We start from the raw sequence: 20,307 nt of genomic DNA, 5'->3' as shown, positions 1-20,307 counted from the left end.
GGTCATGGGGCGACGGGCCCAGAACCGTGGGTGCGGCGGGGCGAGGGGCGCGGAGGCCTGGCTAGCGGCAGTGGAGGGAGGCCCTGCAGCGGCAGCGGCGGCGGGAGCGGGAGCGGGAGCCGCCCGGAATGTTCAGACACCATGGGAAACAGCACAGCTTCTGGTTCCAGTGTGTGACTGTCAGTCTGAGCAGAGACTGACTATGAAAGGTCATGAAACGGGTGCGCACCGAGTGAGCACGTCCAGATGGCAGTGTCCTGCTACCTCAAGCGCCGCCAGTACGTGGATTCAGATGGCTTGATCAAGGCCTGCGCCTGTCTCAGACTCCTGAGGAGATGGCAGTCAACCTCACAGTCCAGTCAGCATCTGGTTGTGCCAACATAGTGTCTGCAGCCCTTTGCCAGGCAGAACCCCAGCAATACGAAGTACAGTTTGGACGACTGCGGAATTTTCTCACTGATTCTGATTCCCAGTACAGCCATGAAGTTTTGCCTCTTCTCTACCCACTGTTTGTCTACCTCCATCTCAGCCTGGTCCAGGGCAGCCCAGAAAGCACAGTGGAAAGTTTCTATAGCCACTTCCATGGAATGTTCCTGCAGAATGCAAGCCAGAAGGATGTTATTGAGCAGCTGCAGACAACTCAGACCATCCAGGACATCCTGTCCAATTTCAAGCTTCGTGTCTTCCTAGATAACAAGTACGTGGTCTGTCTCCAGGAAGACAGCTACAACTAGTTGATCCACTACCTCCAAAGTGACAACAGCACTGCCCTGTGCAAGGTCCTCCCCTTACATATCCACCTGGATGTGCAGCCTGCCAAGAGAACAGACTACCAGCTCTATATCAGTGGTGGCTTCTCCCGCAGTGAGAGCAGCGGCCTGGAGCCCTAGGATGTGCCCAGCCCCAATTCTGCAGAATGAGGCCTCACTGGAGGTCTTACGAGAGAGCATCAAACGCGTCAAGGATGGCCCCCCCTCCCTCACCACCATCTGCTTCTACGCCTTCTACAACACGGAGCAGCTGCGGAACACTGCAGAAATTGCCCCCAATAGCAAGCTGCTAGCTGCTGGGTTTGACAACTCCTGTATAAAACTCTGGAGTCTGCCGTCCAAGAAGTTGAAATCAGAGCCCCACCTTGTAGACACATCACATATCCACTCGGCTTGTGATACTCTGGAGGAAGAGGAGGATGAGGAGGACAGCGCAGGCACGGAGATGAAGATCCTGCGGGGACACTGTGGACCAGTGTACAGCACACATTTCCTCGCGGACAGCTCAGGGTTGCTTTCTTGTTCTGAGGACATGTCCATCCGGTACTGGGATCTGGGGGGTTTCATCAACACTGTGCTGTACCAAGGACATGCCTATCCCGTGTGGGACCTGGACATCAGCCCGTACAGCCTGTACTTTGCCAGTGGGTCCCATGACCGCACTGCCAGGCTGTGGTCCTTCCATCAGACATACCCACTGAGGATATATGCAGGACACCTGGCAGATGTGGACTGTGTCAGATTCCACCCTAACTCTAACTACTTAGCCACCGGCTTGACTGACAAGACTGTCCGGCTGTGGAGCGCCCAGCAGGGGAACTCAGTGAGGCTCTTCACAGGCCACCATGGCCCTGGGCTCTCTCTGGCTTTCTCTCCCAACAGGAAGTATTTGGCATCTGCTGGTGGGGACCAGCGGTTAAAACTGTGGGACCTGGCCTCCGGGACCCTTTTTAAAGAGCTGAGAGGCCACACAGACACCATCACCAGCCTCGCCTTCAGCCCTGACAGTGGCCTAGTGGCCTCTGCCTCCATGGACAACTCAGTGCGCATCTGGGGCCTCCAGAACACATGCTGCAGTGCGCCCGCAGATGGCTCCTCCAGTGAGTTTGTGGGTGTCTACACTGGGCAGATGAGCAGTGTCCTGAGCGTGCAGTTCATGGCCTGCAACCTGCTTCTTGTGACTGGGATCACACAGGAGAATCAGGAACACTGATTCTTACCTTGGCTGGAATGGACTGGGCTCTGGTGAGAGACCTCTGGGTGCAGCATGGACATGGCCATGGTGAGCAAATTACTGACAGACTGTGAAAGAGCCCTCCCCCGATGCAGCCTCGTAGTCACGGGACTCAGTCAGGGCCAGGGCATGGCTCAGTGATGCCTGGACTCGAGGTGAGCGCTGGGTGCTCTGAGGTCCGTGGCATGCTCCCAGAGACCCTTGGGACCCTATGTGCAAATGCCTTCCCATTTTCATCTTGTCTGCCTCCCAGTGTGCTTACTGAGGGCCGTTGCCCAGTGCCCTCCACAGCACCCCTAGACACCCTCAGTTGAGCCACCCTCGAGGGAAGTGGGGACAGAACTGGCAAAGGGAGGGATAATCCTTTTCCTGAGTGGTAGAACCAGGATTTTTTATTGTTATGGTGATGATGATTATCATTGCAAAGAGGAAACCTAGCACTGGCAGAGGGGAACATTGCTGCTTTTATCATCAGGTTCAACTCCTGACACTGGCTGTGATATTTGGGATTTTGAGCTTCAGGGAAATCAGAGATTTTGGTGGCACAGTGTATCAGGAGAAGGGGAAATCTTGGGCGCACGCTGAGCACACCAACAGCATGTTCACGGAAGCCGGTGGGTGGGTTGACCGAGAACACTGGGCTCTCGCAATTTTGGTGGGAAACAGTCTTTCTTGGCTGCACCTCTATCAATAATTCTCTCCCCTGAAAAGAAAGATTATGGTAGGAGGGGCTGCAGCTTAGTGGTAGCGCATTTGCCTAGCATGTGGGAGGCCCTAGGTTCAATCCCCAGCACCACCAAAGAAAAAAGATTATGGTTAATAATTTGGAGGGTGGGAATGTAGCTCAGTGGCACAGCATCTGCCTGACAAGCACAAGTCTCTGAGTTCAATTCCCAGTACCAAAAAAAAAAAAGAAGAATAATTTGGAGTAAGTCAGAAGATAGAATTAGTATTAGATTTCAGAGTGACCGTTAACCAGAGGTTAGCATTTCCGCTCTCTCTCCTGCGGTGAGCGCATCATGAGGTGAATCCTGAGTGCGCACGCACATGTCAAACTGTGTTCTGAGGATAAAGCAAGTTCTAGTGTATGGGGAAAGGATTAAATATTTCTGTTTTCCGAAAAGTTATTTTGTATTTTGTTTTCTATTAAAATGTATTTAGTTTCAAAAAAAAATATTCAGCAGTGAAGCCATCAGGACCTGGGCTTTTCTTTGTTGGTAAATATTTTATTACATTTTCAATTTCACTCATTGTAATTGGGGTGTTTAGAATTTCTATATCCTCTTCATTTAACTTTGGCAATTCGTATGTATCTAGGCATCTGCCCATTTCTTCTGTGTTTTCCATTTTATTGGAGTAGAGGTTCTCAAAGAAGGTATTGATGAGCCTCTGGATTTCCATTGGGTCTGTTGTGACTTCAACTTTGTCATTCTTAATTGCATGTATTTGCAGCTTTTCTTTCCTTTTTTTGATAAGGTTGGCTAAAGGTTCATTGATTTTATTTATTCTTTCAAAAAACCAACTCTTTGATTCATTGATTTTTTTGTATTGCTCTCTTAGTCTCCATTGCATTGATTTCTGCCCTTATCTTTATAATTTCCTCTCTTGTATGAGCTTTGGGTTTGTTATGCTCTTCTTTTTCTAGGAGCTTGAGGTTCTGCATTAGGTTATTTATCTGAGTTTTCTCTGTTTTCCTAATATGGGCATTCACTGGTATGAATTTCCCATGTAGAACTGGTTTCATTTTGTCCCATAGATTCCTGTATGTTGTACGGGCATTTTCATTTACTTGTAGAAGCTGTTTAATTTCTTCTTTAATTACTTCTGTGACCCATTGGTTGTTCAAGAGGGTGTTATTCAGTTTCCATGCATTTGTTGGGGTTTTGCGGTTTCTTATGTTATTGATCTCCAATTGTATTGCACTATGGTCTGATAATATACAGGGGATAACTTCAATTCTTTTACATTTACTTAGATATGTCCTATGAACTAGCATGTGGTCTATTCTGGAGAATGACCTGTGTGCAGCTGAAAAGAATGTGTATTCCGATTTTGTGGGGTGGAACACTCTGTAAACATCTATGAAGTCCATTTGTTCAATAGCTTGGTTCAGTTCTAGAATTTCCTTGTTAACTTTTTGTCTAGATGATCTGTCTATTTGTGACAATGGAGTATTGAGGTCTCCCAGTACAATTGTGTTAGGGTTTATTTGGTTTTTCATGTCTATTAATATTTGTTTTGTATAGTTGGGGGCATTCGTATTTGGTGCATATATATTTAGGATTGTCATCTCTTCCTCTTGGATTGTTCCCTTCACAAGGATGTAGTGACCATCTTTGTCTCTCTTAATTAGTTTTGGTTTGAAATCTACTTTGTCTGCAAATAAGATTGTTACCCCTGCTTTCTTCTGGGTTAGTGTGGCATGGAGAACTGTTTTCCATCCTTTTACTTTTAGTCTATGAATTTCCTTTTGAGTTAGGTGTGTTTCTTGTATACAGCATATTGTTGCATTTTCCTTTTTAATCCTTTCTGCCAGTCTATTTCTTTTGATTGGTGAATTGAGGCCATTAACATTGATGGCTATAGTTGATAGATATTGCTTTATCATTGTCATGATATTTTACTTTTGTTGGCTCTTTTATTTCTTATTTTTTGCCCCTTTCCCTTTAGTGTCTTACCTTGCCTGGTGGCTTCCCTCTCTTGGGCCTCATGGAGTTGTGACCTTAATTGCTTTTTTCTAGGATATTGTTTAGAATTGCTTGCAGTGCTGGTTTGGTGTTTATGAAATTTCTCAGGTGTTCTTTGTCATGGAAGTATCTAATTTCCCCATCAATTTTGAAAGATACTTTTGCAGGATACAACAGTCTAGGTTGGAAGTTATTGTCTTTTAGGGCTTGAAATACTTCACTCCAGGCTCTCCTTGACTTGAGGGTTTGTGTTGAGAAGTCTGCTGTGATTCTGATGGGCTTTCCTTTGTAGGTGATTTATTTCTTTTCTCTAACTGCTTGTAGGATTTTGTTTTTCTATTGGGTTTCTGGGATCTTGACTATTATATGTCTAGATATAGATTTTTCTTGATCATGGCTAGTTGGAGTTCTATATGCCTCACTTATCTGTATGTCCAATTTTCTACCTCAGTCTGGGAAGTTTTCCACTATTACTTCTGTGAACAGTTTTTTTATGTCAATTGTGCTTTCTCCTGTTTTTTCATGGACTCCAATCAGTCTTATGTTATTCTTCTTTGCATCATCTAGCAGTTTGTTGGATTGATTTCTCGTGGTCCCTTACTATTTTTAAGAAATCTCTGTTTTCATGGTGTCTAACTGTGATCCTGTGTTCTATATCTGATATTCTATCTTCAGATTCCCTTAATCTGCTGTGGATACCTTCAATGGAGTTTTTGATCTCCTGAATATCTGTTTGAATCTGTTTCATGGATTCCATTTCTTTCTTATGTTGGGCGATCATGGTTTCCATTTCTTTCTTATGCTGGGTATTCATGGCTTCAGCATGTTTCTGAGCTCATCTATTTTTTAAATCTGTTTCTGTTCTAGATCCTCTAATCATGTCTTTCACTCTGCTCACCATCTCTGCGGATATCTGGGAGATTATTTCCACTTTGAATTTTTCTAGAGCCTCATTCACCTGTTTTGTTACTTCCTGTGCTATCAGTTCAGGGTATCCAGGTAGTTGATTATCAGAATTTTGCACCTCATTTCCCCCAGAAATTGCCTTTTGTGGGGTGGAAGTCTGGGTTTGTGACTTGCTTAAATGCCTTTTCATTTTTGTTTTTGGTACTGTCCCTGGTTTAGTTCCTGGGTTGATATTATGAAGTTGTTTATTGTAAGTATCTTTGTTGATCTATTTAAAACCCTTATGGAATGATTGCTTCTCAGAGGTATCTACTAGATATAGCTGTCTTTAGGTTTTGAGTCTATAATGACTCTGAGGCTATCTCATTTTCATTATACCAGGAAGGAAAACTGTTTAGATCAATCACGACACCTTAGCCCAAGTTATACAATCAGCAACACCATAGCATCAAATACCTCTTAAAGAATGACAATTTGTGGTAGTTATTAATCTATCACCTTTAGCTGTGTGACTTAAATCAAGATCGAGGACCAACCCAATATATAGTGAATAAACTCTTCAATATAACAACTTTACCCTTTGGGATGGGGAGTTAGAAGGGGCTGGGGAGGGAGGGATAGATGGGAAGAAGGATAGGGGAAGGTTAGCAGTGTGGCCAGAGGACACAGGTGAGGAGGAAAAAGAGAATACTAGGAAAATAAAGAAGAACTCTGGATGAGGACCAAAACAGGGACAAAAAGGGAAGATGAACAATGTGAGAGAGCAAGAGAGTGAGTGCAAGAGAGAGAGAAAGGAAAGAGAAAAGAAAGAAGAAAAGAAAATAAAATAAGAAAACCAAATATTTGAAAAGAGTAGGGAAAAAATTAAAGATAAGAGGAGCAAAAGAAAAGAAAAGAGAAAAAAATAATAAAACTAATTTTGGGAATAAAAAATAACCATGAAGATGAAGGGCCTCTTTCAGTGTATGTCTCTGCTGTCACAATAGACAACGTGGGTAGCAGTGTGCAGATATAAGTCAGTGGGTCTCAGCAAGCCAGTCACAGACCCATGAGATTCAGGCAGATTTCTGGCTGCAAGTCCCAAGTTGAGCTCCCTGTCCTCCTGTAGGGTTGAACTCTGCAGAGTTGTATTGCAGGTTCCAGCTGCCCTTCCCCTGAAGATAGTCCCGGTCCTAATGGGAGGTGAAGATGACTCCCACTTACCCAGTACAGTGGTCTGGTGGTCCGGTGTCCTCTGCATCTTTGTAGTGTGGAACCAGGTGGCTGTACAGAGAAGAGGCCAGAGGAGCGGGGGGGGGGGGGGGAGTGTCCAGTGGATTGCTGCCAGGGGGCGCGGGCTGATTTGGCTTGTTCCGAGCGACCTGCGACCTTGGTACGGCGTCCGCAGACCTGCCTGTCTGCAGCAGGCTGATTTGGCTCGTTCCCGGTGACTCGCCATGTGCCTACGGCGTCCGCAGACCTGCCTCTGCTTACTGTTTACCTTATTCTTTTTTGCTTTGTTTTTTCCTGGGACAAACTCAATAAAAACTTTATGTTATTTTAATCTCCTTCTCATATTCCATTAATTATTCAAATGTTGCTTTTTTTTTTTTTTCAAATTAACCAGGTTAATAATAAGCCTTAGCTTTCATCTAAAGTCATCTGCATTTTTAAACAAGTGTGTAAAATATGTATTCCTTGAACATCTTTCTCAATTATGGAATGTAATCTTAGACTATTAACACACAGGAGACATTATGTGTTTGAGATACTGGATATGTTGGTTGGGTTGATTCCATCATTCTACATTACATTAAAAATTTATTTGCACACCATAAATATGTACAGCTATAATTTATAAACATACATTAACCATTAAAAAATGAAACACACACATAAAAATATACCCAGATTTATTTCTTTTCACTGTCAAAATTGAAAAATTTTGGCTGAGTCAATCTAAAATGTCCAAGCAGGTATGTACTTTTCTGCATTATTTTAGCAGATGAGTAAAAAAGCATTCAGAATTACAGTTCTGTATAGAATTAGCTAAGCTTCTTTTTCCTATTTGGAATCTATACATAGGTTATCACTTATTGTTCTTTTAAAAGTTCTAGATATATATTTAGTCATGGCTATTAATTTACATTGGATAAAGAGGCACTCCACAACCCATACTGAATATGTTTAGAGTAACATGTTTTCCATTGTTTCATTAAGAACTTTGACACTGTTTTAGAGTAAGTTTGTCATATTCCTCAAGATAAGTTAGATTTATCATTCTCCTTTCCATTCTAAGACCATACACATTTTCTCTATCCTCTTAGAGTATTTTCTCCATTTCTTCTTCATGCCAGAAATTCCACTGCTTTCTGGATGGCTCTGCCTAGTGCAATCTCTTCACCTTGCACTTAGTATATATGAGTAGTACTGCCTTCAAAAGTCCTTATTATATGAGCACCATTGTGAGCACCATTGGACATCAGGGTGTGGAACATGCTGAGGATGCTCAACAGACTGTCTGAATCTGAGAACCCTATTTCTTTGTGAGGAGACCTGTGTTCACTGTCACATTCTCTGTTGGAGACCAAGTGTCTTTGTAGATAATTGATTTTTTCCCATTAAGTTTACTGGTATATTTTAGGTATACAGTAGAGTCACATTCATCATTGGGGTCCTGTACCTTTGCATGATGTATCTTGGTTCTTATTTTTTCCTTGTTCCCCTGCCCTACCTTCACCCCCTCCACCCTTCCCTATTTACAAAGGCCTTGTTTCCATTTTTTCCTTTTCTCATATTTTTTCTTTTCCCTTCTCTTCTTTCTCCTACCACTCCCACTTCCCCTACAACTTTAGACCTTTTCTTCCTATTTCACATTATCAATTATACATTTTGAACCTTATTTACACTTTTAGTTTTTCACACCACAGAAACTATTCAGCACTCATACATGTGTGTCCTATTTATTTGACATAAGAGTGTGGTCTCAATGTGGATTCATTTAGCTATAAATGTCTCTAGTTTCTTGTTCTTTATGGCTGAGAGTTATCCCATTTTATTAAAAAACTGTATCTTCTTTATCCAGTCCCCAGTTGATGGGCACTTGGGCTGTTTCTGAGTTTTAGCTATTACAAACTGTGCTGCTATAAACATGGGTGAGCATATATCACTGTGGTGTGATTCTTTTAATTCTTTTGGGAAGATACCCAGCATGGGGTTAGCTGGGACAAATGGGACCTCTAATCCTAGTTTTTGAAGATATCTCCATATTAATTTCCACAGTGATTGCACCAGTCTGCACTGCCACCAATAATAGAGAAGGGTTCCTTCTCCTAACAAGCACACCAGCATTTGTTGTTGGTTGATTTCTTGATAGCAGCTATTCTTTCTGGGGCAAGGTGGAATCTCAGTGTTGTTTTCATCTGCATCTCTCAAATGACCAATGATGTTGAACATTTTTTAATATGTTTATTTGCTGCTTTTAATTCTTTGTCTGAGAAATGTCTGTTCATTTAAAATGCCCATTTTTGAGTTGGGTTTTTATATTTTGGAGCTCTGTTTTTTTAAAAGTTCTTTGTATATACTAGATAGTAGTCCTCTGTGTGAGGAACAGCTGATAGAAATTTTTCCTACATTATAGGTTGTCTCTTAGCTCTGTTGTTGGTTTTTCTTTCAGTGCAGAAGCTTTTTACAAAGATGAGATCCCATTTGTTGATTCTTTGTATTAGTTTCTGTGCTACCGAGGATTAGTTCATAAAATCTTTTCTTATATCAATGTCTTTGAGAGTTCTACCTTACATCTTCCAGCAAGTTCAGTGTTTCTGTTTTAATATTTAGATCTTTAATCCACTTGGATTTTAGTTTAAAGCATGGTGAAAGGTAGGGGTCTAGTTTTAATCTTTTGAAAGTTGAAATCCAGTTTTTCCAACATGATTTATTGAAGAGGATATCTTTCCTCCAGTGAGGATGTTTGGCTCCTTTGTCAAAGATGGGGTAGTTGAGTATGTCTGGAGAGGCTTCTGCATCTTCTAATCTATTCCACTGACCCTCAGGTCTGTTTTTTTTCCCTCAGGTCTATTCCTTTGCCAGCACCATGGTATTTTTTTTTTTTAATCACAGTGGCTTTGTAGTACAGTTTCAAGTTGGGGATTGTGATACCTCCTGCCATGTCTCTCTTGCCTAGAATTGCTTTTGCTATTGTAGGTCTCTTCTGGTTCCAAAGGAATTTTTGGATTACTTTCTTTAGTTCTGTGAAATATACTGTTGGGATTTCAATTGGGATTGCATTGAATCTATATAGTAGTTTTGGAAATATGACCATTTACACTATATTGGTTCTTTCTACCCAGGAACAGGGGGTGTCTTTCCATTTTTTTTATATCCCCTTTGAACTCTTTAGTCAGAGTGCTTTAGTTTTCAATGTAGAGGTCTTTTGCGTCCTTCATTAGATTGATTCCCAGATATTTAACTTTTGGATGCTATTGTAAAAGTAATTATTTCCCTAATTTCTCTCTCAGTGAGACTGTTGTTTGTGTACAAGAAAGCTATTTATTTTTGAGTGTTGACCTTGTATCCAGCTACTCTACTGAATCTGTCAATTAAGTCTAGAACTCTGTTTTTTGGAGTTTTTTAGGTCTTCTATGCAGAGTGTCATATCATCAGCAAATAAGGACAATTTAATGTCTTCATTTCTTATCTTTATTCCTTTTATTTCTTTCTCTTGTCTAATTGCTGTGGCTAATGTTTCTAGGACTATATTGAACGGGAGTAGTGATAATGGACATCCTTGTCTTGTTACTGATTTTAGAGTGAAGGTTTTCAGTTTTTGCCAATTTAGTATGATGTTTGCTGTTGCTTTTTCATAGATAGCCTTTATCAGGCTAATTTAAAGACTATCTATTCCAATTTTCTGTAGGGGTTTTATCATGAAGGGGTATTGGATTTTGTTGAATGCTTTTTCTTCATCTATTGAGATGATCATATGGTTTTTGTCCCTTGCTCTGTCAATATAGTGTATTACTTTAATTGATTTACATATGTTGAACCAGTCTTGCATCCCTTCATCAGGCTGTATGATCTTCTTGATGACCCTCTGTATTCTGTTTGCCAGTATCTTATTAAGTATTTTTACATCTATGTTTATTAGGGAGATTGAACTGTAGTTCTTTTATTTGGTTGGGTCTTTCCCTGGTTTTGGAATCAAAGTAACAGTTGCTTCCAGGAATGAATTTGGAAGTATTTCTTCCCTTTCAATTTCATTGAAGAGTATAAAGAGTAGTGCAATAGATCTCCTCTAAATGTCTTGTGGAATTCAGGAGTGAAGCCATCAGGACCTGGGGTTTTCTTTGCTGGAAAATTTTAAACTGCATTTTCAATTTCACTGATTGTAATTGGGGTATTTAGACTTTACATCTTCTTCATTCATCTTTGGTAATTCATATGTATCTAGGAATCTGTCCATTTCTCCTGTATTTTCCATTTTATTAAAGTACACATTCTCGAAGTAGGTATTGATGATCCTTTGGATTTCTGCTGTATGTGTTGTGACTTCACCTTTTTCATTCCTAATTGCATGAATTTGAGCCTTCTCTTTCCTTTTTTTTGATAGGGTTGGAAAAGAGTTTATCAATTTTATTTATTCTTTCAAAAATCAACTCTTCAATTCATTGAGTTTTTGTATCATTCTCTTAGTCTCCATTGCACTGATTTCTGCTCTGATCATTTGTAGTGAACAGGGAAAGGGGACAATTACTCCCTCTGCAGTAAGTCCTAGTCTCCTGCAAGCCATGGCAGCACAAGGCAAATTAACTTATTATACAGGAAAGGTAGAAAAATGAGACTTTGAGAAGAGGCTGAGCTTTGGGTCTGATCAGTGCTGCTCTGGGCAGCAAAGACAAAACCCCCCATGTTACGGCACCTTTTATTCAGTACATCAGGAGAAACAAATGTAACAAATGACTTGCAGAGAGTTCAGTACATGCAGACAAACAAGATGTAAGAAATGACTTGCAGAGAGTTCAGTACATCAGGATAAACAAAGTGTAACAATCCAAGAACAATGAGGAACTGAGAAGATTAAGATTTTGTTCCTCCAAGGATGTCCTCAGCTGGTGTAATCTTGTCCTGGAACATCACAGCATCACCGGATCATTGAGGTCTCAGTTGTGACCAGGGAGGCCAAAATGGAGTTATGTCTCAAAATGCCATAGCTGGCCTGTAGGCAGGAGAACTAGGCCCAATCAAATGATTTTTTTCCCTAAAATTATGTAGCATTGCTCCTGACAATCTTTATAATTTCCTCCCTTGTATGAGTTTTGGGTTTTTCTTGCTCTTCTTTTTTCTAGAAGCTTGTTTCAGCATTAGGTTATTTATTTGAGCTCACTCTTTTCCTACAATGGGCATTACTGCTATCAATTTCCCTCACAGAGCTGCTTTCATTGCATCCCATAGATTCCTGTATGTTGTACTGGCATTATCATTTACTTGTAGAAACTGTGTAATTCCTTCTTTAATTTCCTCTGTGACCCATTGGTTGTTCAGGAGAGTGTTATTCAATTTCTATGTGTTTGTGGAGTTCTTGCAATTTCTTATGCTATTCATCTCCAGTTTAATTGCACTATGGTCTGATAATATACAGGGGATAACTTCAATTCCTTTGCATTTACTTAAGCATGTTCTATGAGGTAGCATGTGGTCTATTTTGGAGAATGACCTGTGTGCAGCTGAAAAGAATGTATATTCTGATTTTGTGTTGTGGAGTACTCTGTAGACATCTATTAAGTCCATTTCTTGAAATGTTTGGCTCTGTTCTATTATTTCATTGTTGATTTTTTGTCTAGATGATCTCTCTATTTGTGACAGTGGGGTATTGAGATCTCCCACTACAACTGTATTAGTGCTGATTTGGTTTTTCATGTCGATTAATATTTGTTTTGTATAGTTTGGGGCATTCCTATTTGGTGCATATATATTTATGATTGTCAGCTCTTCCTGTTGGATTGTTCATTGGTCTCTTTAGAAGGATGTAATGGCCTTCTTTGTCTCTGTTAATTAGTTTTGGTTTGAAATCTACTTTTTCTGCAAAGAAGACAGCTGCCCCCTCTTTTTTCTGGGCTCTATGGAATGAAGAACTGTTTTCCATCCTTTAACTTTCAGTCTCTGAATTTCTTTTTGAATTAGATCTGTTTCTTGTGTAGAGCATATTATCAGATTTTGCTTCTTAAAGCATTCTGCCAGTGTATTTCTTTTGATTGGTAAATTGAGGACATTAACATTGATGGTTATAACTAACATACATTGACTTATCATTGTCATGTTATTTTCCTGTTGTTGGCTCCCCCTGTCCCTTTAATTTCTTTCCTTGCCTGGTGGATTTGCTCTGTTGGACCTCATGGAGTTGTGACCTTCATTTTCTTTTTCCAGGATATTGTGTAATATTGTTTGGAGTGCTGGTTTGGTATTCATGAAGTTTCTCATGTTCTTTGTCATGGAAGTATCTTATTTCCCCAATTTGGAAAGATAGTTTTGCAGGATACATCAGTTGAGGTTGGACATTGTTTTCTTTAGGGCTTGAAATACCTCACTCAAGCTCTCCTTGACTTGAGGGTATGTGTTGAAAAGTCTGCTGTGATTCTGAGGGGCTTTCCTTTGTATGTGATTTGTTTTTTTTCTCTAACTGCCCATAGGATTTTGTTCTTCTGTTGGGTTTTAAGGATCTTAATTATTATATGCCTAGGTGTAGATTTTTTTTTTATTGTGGGGGGAGGTCGTAGTTTCATTTTTTTTGTGAAATTCTTTTATTGGTACATTTTAGGTATACAACATATTTACATTTCTCATTGGGATCTTGTAACTTTACATGATGCATCTTTGTTCTTATTTTTTTCCCCATTCCTAGCCCTCCCTTCACCCCCTCCACCCTTCCTTATTTACAAAGACTTTATTTCCCTTTTTTCCATTTCTCATCATTTTTCCTTTCCCTTCTTTCCTTTCCCCTGCCCCTCCCATTACCCCTACCCCTTTGGACCTTTCCTTCTTATTTTGCATAATTGGTTATTCATTGTAATCATTGGTACATTTTTTCTCCCCATTAAGTTTATTGGTACATTTTAGGTATACAATACAGTTACATTCATCACTGGGATCTTGTACCATTACATGAGTCTCTTGGTTCTTATTTTTTTTCCCCTTCCCTTGCCCTCCTTTCACCCCCTCCACCCTTCCCTATTTGCAAAGACCTTGTTTCTATTTTATTTCCTCTTCTCATATTTTTTCCTTTCTCTTTTTTCCCTTCCCCTATCCCTCCCAATTCCCCTGCTCTTTTAGACCTTTTCTTCCTGTTACACAATATCAGTTATACATTTTTAAAATTATAATATCAAGATCTAGGAGATATTACCACAGATTTTACAGAATTTAAAAGGATATAGAAAAAATATTACAAAAATCTTTTTTGAAATAAATTTGACAACTTCTAAGAAGTATCTTGGAAGACAAATTAATGAAACTAACTCTGGAGGAAATATAAAATTTGAATAGCACCTATTAAAGAAAGTATATTCCTAGCGTGAAAACCTACCTATATGACAACAGCAGGCTCATAAACATTTTAACTGATAAATTATATCAAACAATTAAAGCAGGAAAAAGAAGGAACACTTCTCCCTTCATTTTAGGAACTCAACATTGTGCTAATCCTAAAACTGGATAAAGATAATAGAAGAAAAAAGTATGAACATAGATAGAAATTTGGTTAACAAAACAAACTATTAGAAGTCAGATCTGGCAGTATGTAGAAAGTGGTTTTGTTATAGGGATGGCAGTGTTGGTTCACCAATGGAAGATCCACCCCCAAAAGTCATCAATTAAACAGAGGAAAGGAAAAAGCCATATGATCCTGTCACTAGTTGGAGAAAAAGTATTGGACTAAATTCTACAACTGTTCGTGGTAAAAGCTATCAGGAGACTAGAAGTAGAACAGAAACTTCTCTACAGATTAAAGACATGTACTCCATACTTCCAGTGAGAATGCCTTATATAAATGGAGAAGATTCAATGCTTTCTCCTTAAGGTGGGGAACAAGGGCAGATATGCTTACTCTTCATCTGTCCATTAAACTTTGAAACCTAGTCCCCACCAAAATAGTCTGGCAATAAAATGACACAACCAGGACAGGTTTGGGACAGCAGAAGCAAAATCTTTATATGTAGATGAAATGATCATCTACAGAGAAAATATTAAGAAATCTCTATGAGCCCCTAGAACTTGTATTTGAATTTAGCAGGATTAGAAAACACAAGGTATATATAAAAATTCAGGTCTGTGTATACTTGCTATAAATGAAGAATTGGATATTGAAATTTAAAAGTTATGTAGGAGTACAAAGGACCTAGAAAAGTTTTAAAAAAAACAGTGTTGAAAGATGTTTAGCACCCAATTTTAAGACTTCTTCTAAAGCTACAGTAATTAAGGCAGTGTTGGTATAAGGAAAGACATATAGATCATTGGAATAAAACAGAGAATCTAGAAATAGAACCACACATATATGGTCCACTGAGTTTTGAAAGATTATTTAACATTAGCATCTTATAGAATATAAACTCAATTCAAGAGCTGAGAAAGAGATAGTGTTTTCAGCAAATGGCACTAGGACACCTGGTATCCGTATATAAAAAATTAACCTCAACCCTTCTTTTCCATACATGAAAATACCTTGAAGGGATCTATGAACCTAAATAAGAAAGCCTGAAAGTACAAAACTTTCTTTTCTTTGCACTTTATTAAATTCTTTTATTGGTACATTGTAGGTATACAACACAATTACATTTCTCATTGGGAATTGTACCTTTACATAATGCATCTTGGTTCTTATTTTTTCCCCATTCCTAGCCCTCCCTTCACCCCTCCACTCTTCCCTATTTACAAAGACTTTATTTGCATTTTTTCCATTTCTCATCATTTTTCCTTTCCCTTCTTTCCTTTCCCCTGCCCCTCCCACTACCCCTACCCCTTTGGACCTTTTCTTCCTATTTTGCATTATCGATTATTCATTCTAATCATTGGTACATTTTAGGTATACAATATAATGACATTCATCATTGGAAATTTGCACCTTTACATAGTCTCTCCTGGTTCTTATTTTTCACCCTTGCCCAGCCCTCCCTTCAACCCCTCCAGTCCTCCCTATTTACAAAGGTTTTGTTCCTACTTTTCCATTTTCTCCTATTAATCCCATTCCCTTCTATCCTTTCCCCTAGCCCTCCCACTTCCTTCCCCCTTGCCCCTTTTCTTCCTATTTCACATAACCTATTATACATTTTAGTCCTTATTTACACTAAAAGTATAAAACTTTAAGAAGAAATTATAAGGGAAAATATTTATGAATTCAGGGTAGGCAAGAACTACCTAGGGTACAAAAAACATGATTTATAAAAGAAAAAAATTGATAAATGAGATTCCATCAAAATTTAAAACTTTAAATGACATCATTAAAATGAAAAGTAGTCCTTAAACAGACCATATTTACAATGTATATAACCTATGACCAGAATATATAAAGAATTCTTAGAGCTCATTAATAGATAACCCAATTAAAATGTAGACATAAGAAGATGATAAATAGCCAGTATAGCACAAGGAAAGGTGTGCAACTCTAGAATCAGAAAAATACTAATCAGTACAATAACAAGATTGAATTATACACTCATGAGGGAGATGAAGTTAAAAGTTTTAAAAGCCTTGTCATGACTTTTTCTTTTTGTTGGATTCTCCCCCTTTGCATTTAATTTGTCACACCCAATGGATTCATTCTGCTGCGTTTCCTGGGGCTGTGATCCTCATTGTCTTTTCCTAGGGTATTGTCTAAAATTTTTTGGAGTGCTGGTTTGGTATTCATGAAGTTCCTGAGGTGCTCTTTATCCTGAAAGCATCTTATTTGTCCATCAATTTTGAAAGATAGTTTTTCAGGGTACATCAATGTGGGTTGGAGGCTGTTTTCCTTTAGGGCTTGAAATACATCACTCCAAGCTCTTCTTGCCTTGAGGGTTTGCATTGAGAAGTCTGTTGTGATTCTGATGGGCTTTCCTTTGTATGTGATTTGTTTCTTTTCTCTCACTGCTTGTAGAATTGTGTTCTTCTGTTGGATTTCTGGAATCCTAACTATTATATGCCTATGTGTAGATTTTTTTTGATTAAGGCTAGCTGGAGTCCTATATGCTGTGTTTATCTGTATGTCAAGTTCTTTTCCCCTCCTTGGGAAGTTTTCTGCCATCACTTCTGTGAACAGATTTTTTTATGTCATCTGCACTCTCTCCTGTTTCTTCATTGACTCCAATCAATCTTATGTTATTCTTCTTTGCATCATCTAGCAGCTGCTGGATTTATTTCTCATGTTCCTTTACAATTTTAAAGCAATTTTTCTTTTCCTGGTCACTAATTGCAATCTTTTCTTCTATATCTGAAATTCTGTCCTCACATTGGTTCATTCTAATGTGCAGACGTTTGATGGAGTTTTTAATCTCCTAGAAATCTGTTTGTATCTGTTCTATGGATTCCATTTGTTTCCTATGTGGGGATTCCATCATGTTCCTCAGATCCTCTATTTTTTTATCTGTGTCCTCTCTAGATTTATTAATCATGTCTTGCACCATGAGCAAAATCTTTGCTGTTATCTGAGTAATTATTTCTGATTTCATTTTTCCCAGATCCTCTTTTGTTGTCAGTTCAGAGAGTCCAGGTGGTTGAGTATCAGAGTGTTCCATCTTGTTTTCCTCTGGGGTTGCTGTAGGTGATCTGGAAGTCTGTTTTTGAGGCTTGTTTATGTGTTTTCTCATTTCCACGGGGGGGGGGCGGTGCTTCTGACGCCCACGGTGCTCACCTTCCCTAGGGAGCTTCCTTCTGGGTGCTGGGACTGGCTCACCTTCTCTGCCCTAGGAGCCTGGGATGGCAGCATGGGAGCTTCCTTCTGGGTGCTGGGACCAGCTCGCCCTAGGTGTAGATGTTTTTGATCATAGGTAGTTGGAGTCCTGAATGCCTCACTTATCTGTATGTTAAATTCTTTTGGTCTGTCTGGGAAGTTTTCTGTCATTAATTCTGTAAATATAGATTTTTAAATGTCATTTGTACTTTCTCCTCCTTTTTCCTGGACTCCTATCCATCTTATATTATTCTACTTTGGATTGTCTAGGAGCTTTTGGATTGATTTCTCATGGTCTCTTACTATTTTTAAGAGATTTCTCTTTTCATGTTCATGGACTGCCATCCTGTCTTCTATATCCAATATTCCGTCTTCAGATTGGCTCAGTCTGTTGTGTATGATTTCAATACATTTTTTAATCTCCTGGATATCTGTTTGAATGTGTTTCATGGATTCCATTTCTTTTCTATGTTGGTCATTCATGCTTTCCATTTCTTTCCTATGCTGTTCATTCATGGGTTCCATCATCTTCCTGAGCTCACATATTTTTTTTTTTTTAGAAATGAATTGGTGATTTATTAAGAAGGAAAAAAGTAAGCTATGTATTGAAGTTCTGGAATGCAGCACCTCAACTTCATATCTGCCTTAAAAATTACAAAATCCAAGTGATATCTTGATGATCAAATCACACTTTACAGTTGTGCAAATTCAAATGTCTGACTTTAGCATCTTATGTCAATTAAAGTTCCCTAATGCAGAAGATTGTGCTGAAAAGTGCTAAGATTCTTCATGCTGCTGCCATTCCCTGGTCCCCTCATGCTTGCAGCTGCCCCACAAGGCAGCAAAAGATGTCTGGTCTCAACACTCCACACTGTAGTAACTTTTACTAACATATCCCCCTTCTTCAATAAAGTACACATTCCTCTAAGTTGTTTTTAATGATGACTTCTGTAACAGCATAAAAAACAAACTGCACATTCTTGGTGTCTGTGGCACAGGTGAAGTGAGTATAGATTTCCTTGGTATCGTTCCTTCTGTTCAAATCTTCAAACTGGCACTGACTGTAAGCAGCTGCCTCTTCATATGTATTAGAACCTGTATATTCTGGATAACAGATAGTTAATGGACTCCTCTTTATTTTTTTCTTCAAAAAGGTCTTTCTTGTTAAGGAAGAGAATGATTGAAGTGTTTGTAAACCATTTGTTGTTACAAATGCTATCGTATAGTTTCATGCTTTCATGCATTCAGTTCATCTCCTCATCCTCAGCTAAAACAAGGTCATAATCACTGAGGGCCACACAGAAGATACTTGCTGTCACTCCCTCAAAACAGTGAATCCATTTTTTTTGTTCTGATCTTTGGCCACCTACATCAAACATCTTGAAGTGTAGGTCTTTGAAGGTAAAATGTGTTTCCACAATGCCTGTGGTCTTCACTCTTGTCTGAGAACATCTTGCTGAGTTGGAATGTAGTTTTTTTGTGATATTCTATCCAAATCATTTAGGTAATATGAAGCAGAATCATTGAGCTGATATTCCCTGGATCTGCTAAAGCATGCCTGGACCCCACCAACTCGCCATAACCATTTAATCACTCCTGCAAGTTCTGAAGTCATGATTCCTTCTTCAGCACTGCCAGCTAAAACAAATAACTGTTGAGCATCATGTGCTCTGGCAGCTTTCCCAAAATCAATCTTTAGCCATCCCATGGCTCTTATGATTGCAATGATGGACTGTATAATATTGCTGTAGACAACTACTTTATATTGTTTACATTCTTCTTCTGAATAGCCATCTTCATGAATGATTTTCATCTGTTTCACAATGGTACTTTTACCAGATTCTCCAGCTCTGAGTAACAGCAGCTTCACTTCTTTGGCCACTTTATCCTGTCCTCCTGCAAATTGTGGTCAATCATCTTACTCCGCTCCACTGCTGCCTTGTCTTTGGTGGTCAGCGTGCAGCCCACGATGGCAGCGGGAGGGGGAACTAGGCCCGAGCTCACTCACACACTGTGGGAACTGTGGCTTTGCTAGCTGAGATGGCATCTACTGCAGGCGGTGGCCCTCTCCGTCAGCAGCCTAGTGCCCACAGGAACTGGACATCCGGTGTTTACTCACATATTTTTAAAAATCTGTTTCTGTTCTAGAGTCTCTAATCATGTCTTTCATTCTGCTCACCATCTCTGTAGTTACCTGGGAAATTATTTCTGTTTTGAAGTTTTCTAGAGCCTCATTCATCTATTTTGTTACTTCCTGTGCTGTCAGTTCATGATATCCACACGGTTGATTATCACTTTTCCACCTTGTTTCTCCCAGAATTTCCCTTTGGTGAGCTGGACCTCTGGGTTTGCGCCTTGCTTAAATGTCTTCTCATTTCCATTTTTGTTGTTGGTACCATTTAAAAAAAATTCCTGGGTTGATACTTTAATATTGCTTATTGAAAGTATCTTTGTTGTTTGTATTTAGAACCCTTATGGAATGATTGCTTTTCAGAGGTGTTTTCCAGATACATCTGGTTTTTGGTTTTGAGTCTCTAATGACTCTTAGGCAATCTCGTTTTCAGTACACCAGGAATGACAACTGATTAGATCAATCACAACACCTTAGCCCAAGTGATACAATCAGCAACAACAATAGCATCAAGCACAGCTTATAAAATGGCAATTTGTAGTAGTCATTAATCTATCACCTTTAAACATGTGTATTGAGTCACAATTGAGGACCAACCCTAAATATGTTTATAGTGAATAAACTTTTCAATATAGCAAGTTTACCCTTTGGAATGGGGACTTGGAGTTGGGAAGGGAGGGATAAAT

General features: G+C 39.4%; 2 pseudogenes; one reads left to right on the top strand and one right to left on the bottom strand.

The window, feature by feature from the left end:
* The first annotated feature begins 916 nt into the window (after positions 1 to 916).
* LOC101712185 (TAF5-like RNA polymerase II p300/CBP-associated factor-associated factor 65 kDa subunit 5L pseudogene) lies at positions 917 to 1,983 on the top strand (annotated as a pseudogene).
* A 16,115-nt stretch (positions 1,984 to 18,098) lies between these two features.
* On the bottom strand, positions 18,099 to 19,388 carry LOC101711821 (guanine nucleotide-binding protein G(i) subunit alpha-3 pseudogene; annotated as a pseudogene).
* Between the last annotated feature and the right edge of the window lie 919 nt (positions 19,389 to 20,307).

This window comes from Heterocephalus glaber, unplaced genomic scaffold (genome assembly GCF_053883595.1).
Source record: "Heterocephalus glaber isolate CG9 unplaced genomic scaffold, H.glaber_assembly_v1.0 deba00001466, whole genome shotgun sequence".
Taxonomy (NCBI): domain Eukaryota; kingdom Metazoa; phylum Chordata; class Mammalia; order Rodentia; family Bathyergidae; genus Heterocephalus; species Heterocephalus glaber.
The sequence above is the reverse complement of the archived record's forward strand: the minus strand, read 5'-3'. Positions and strand labels throughout refer to the sequence as shown.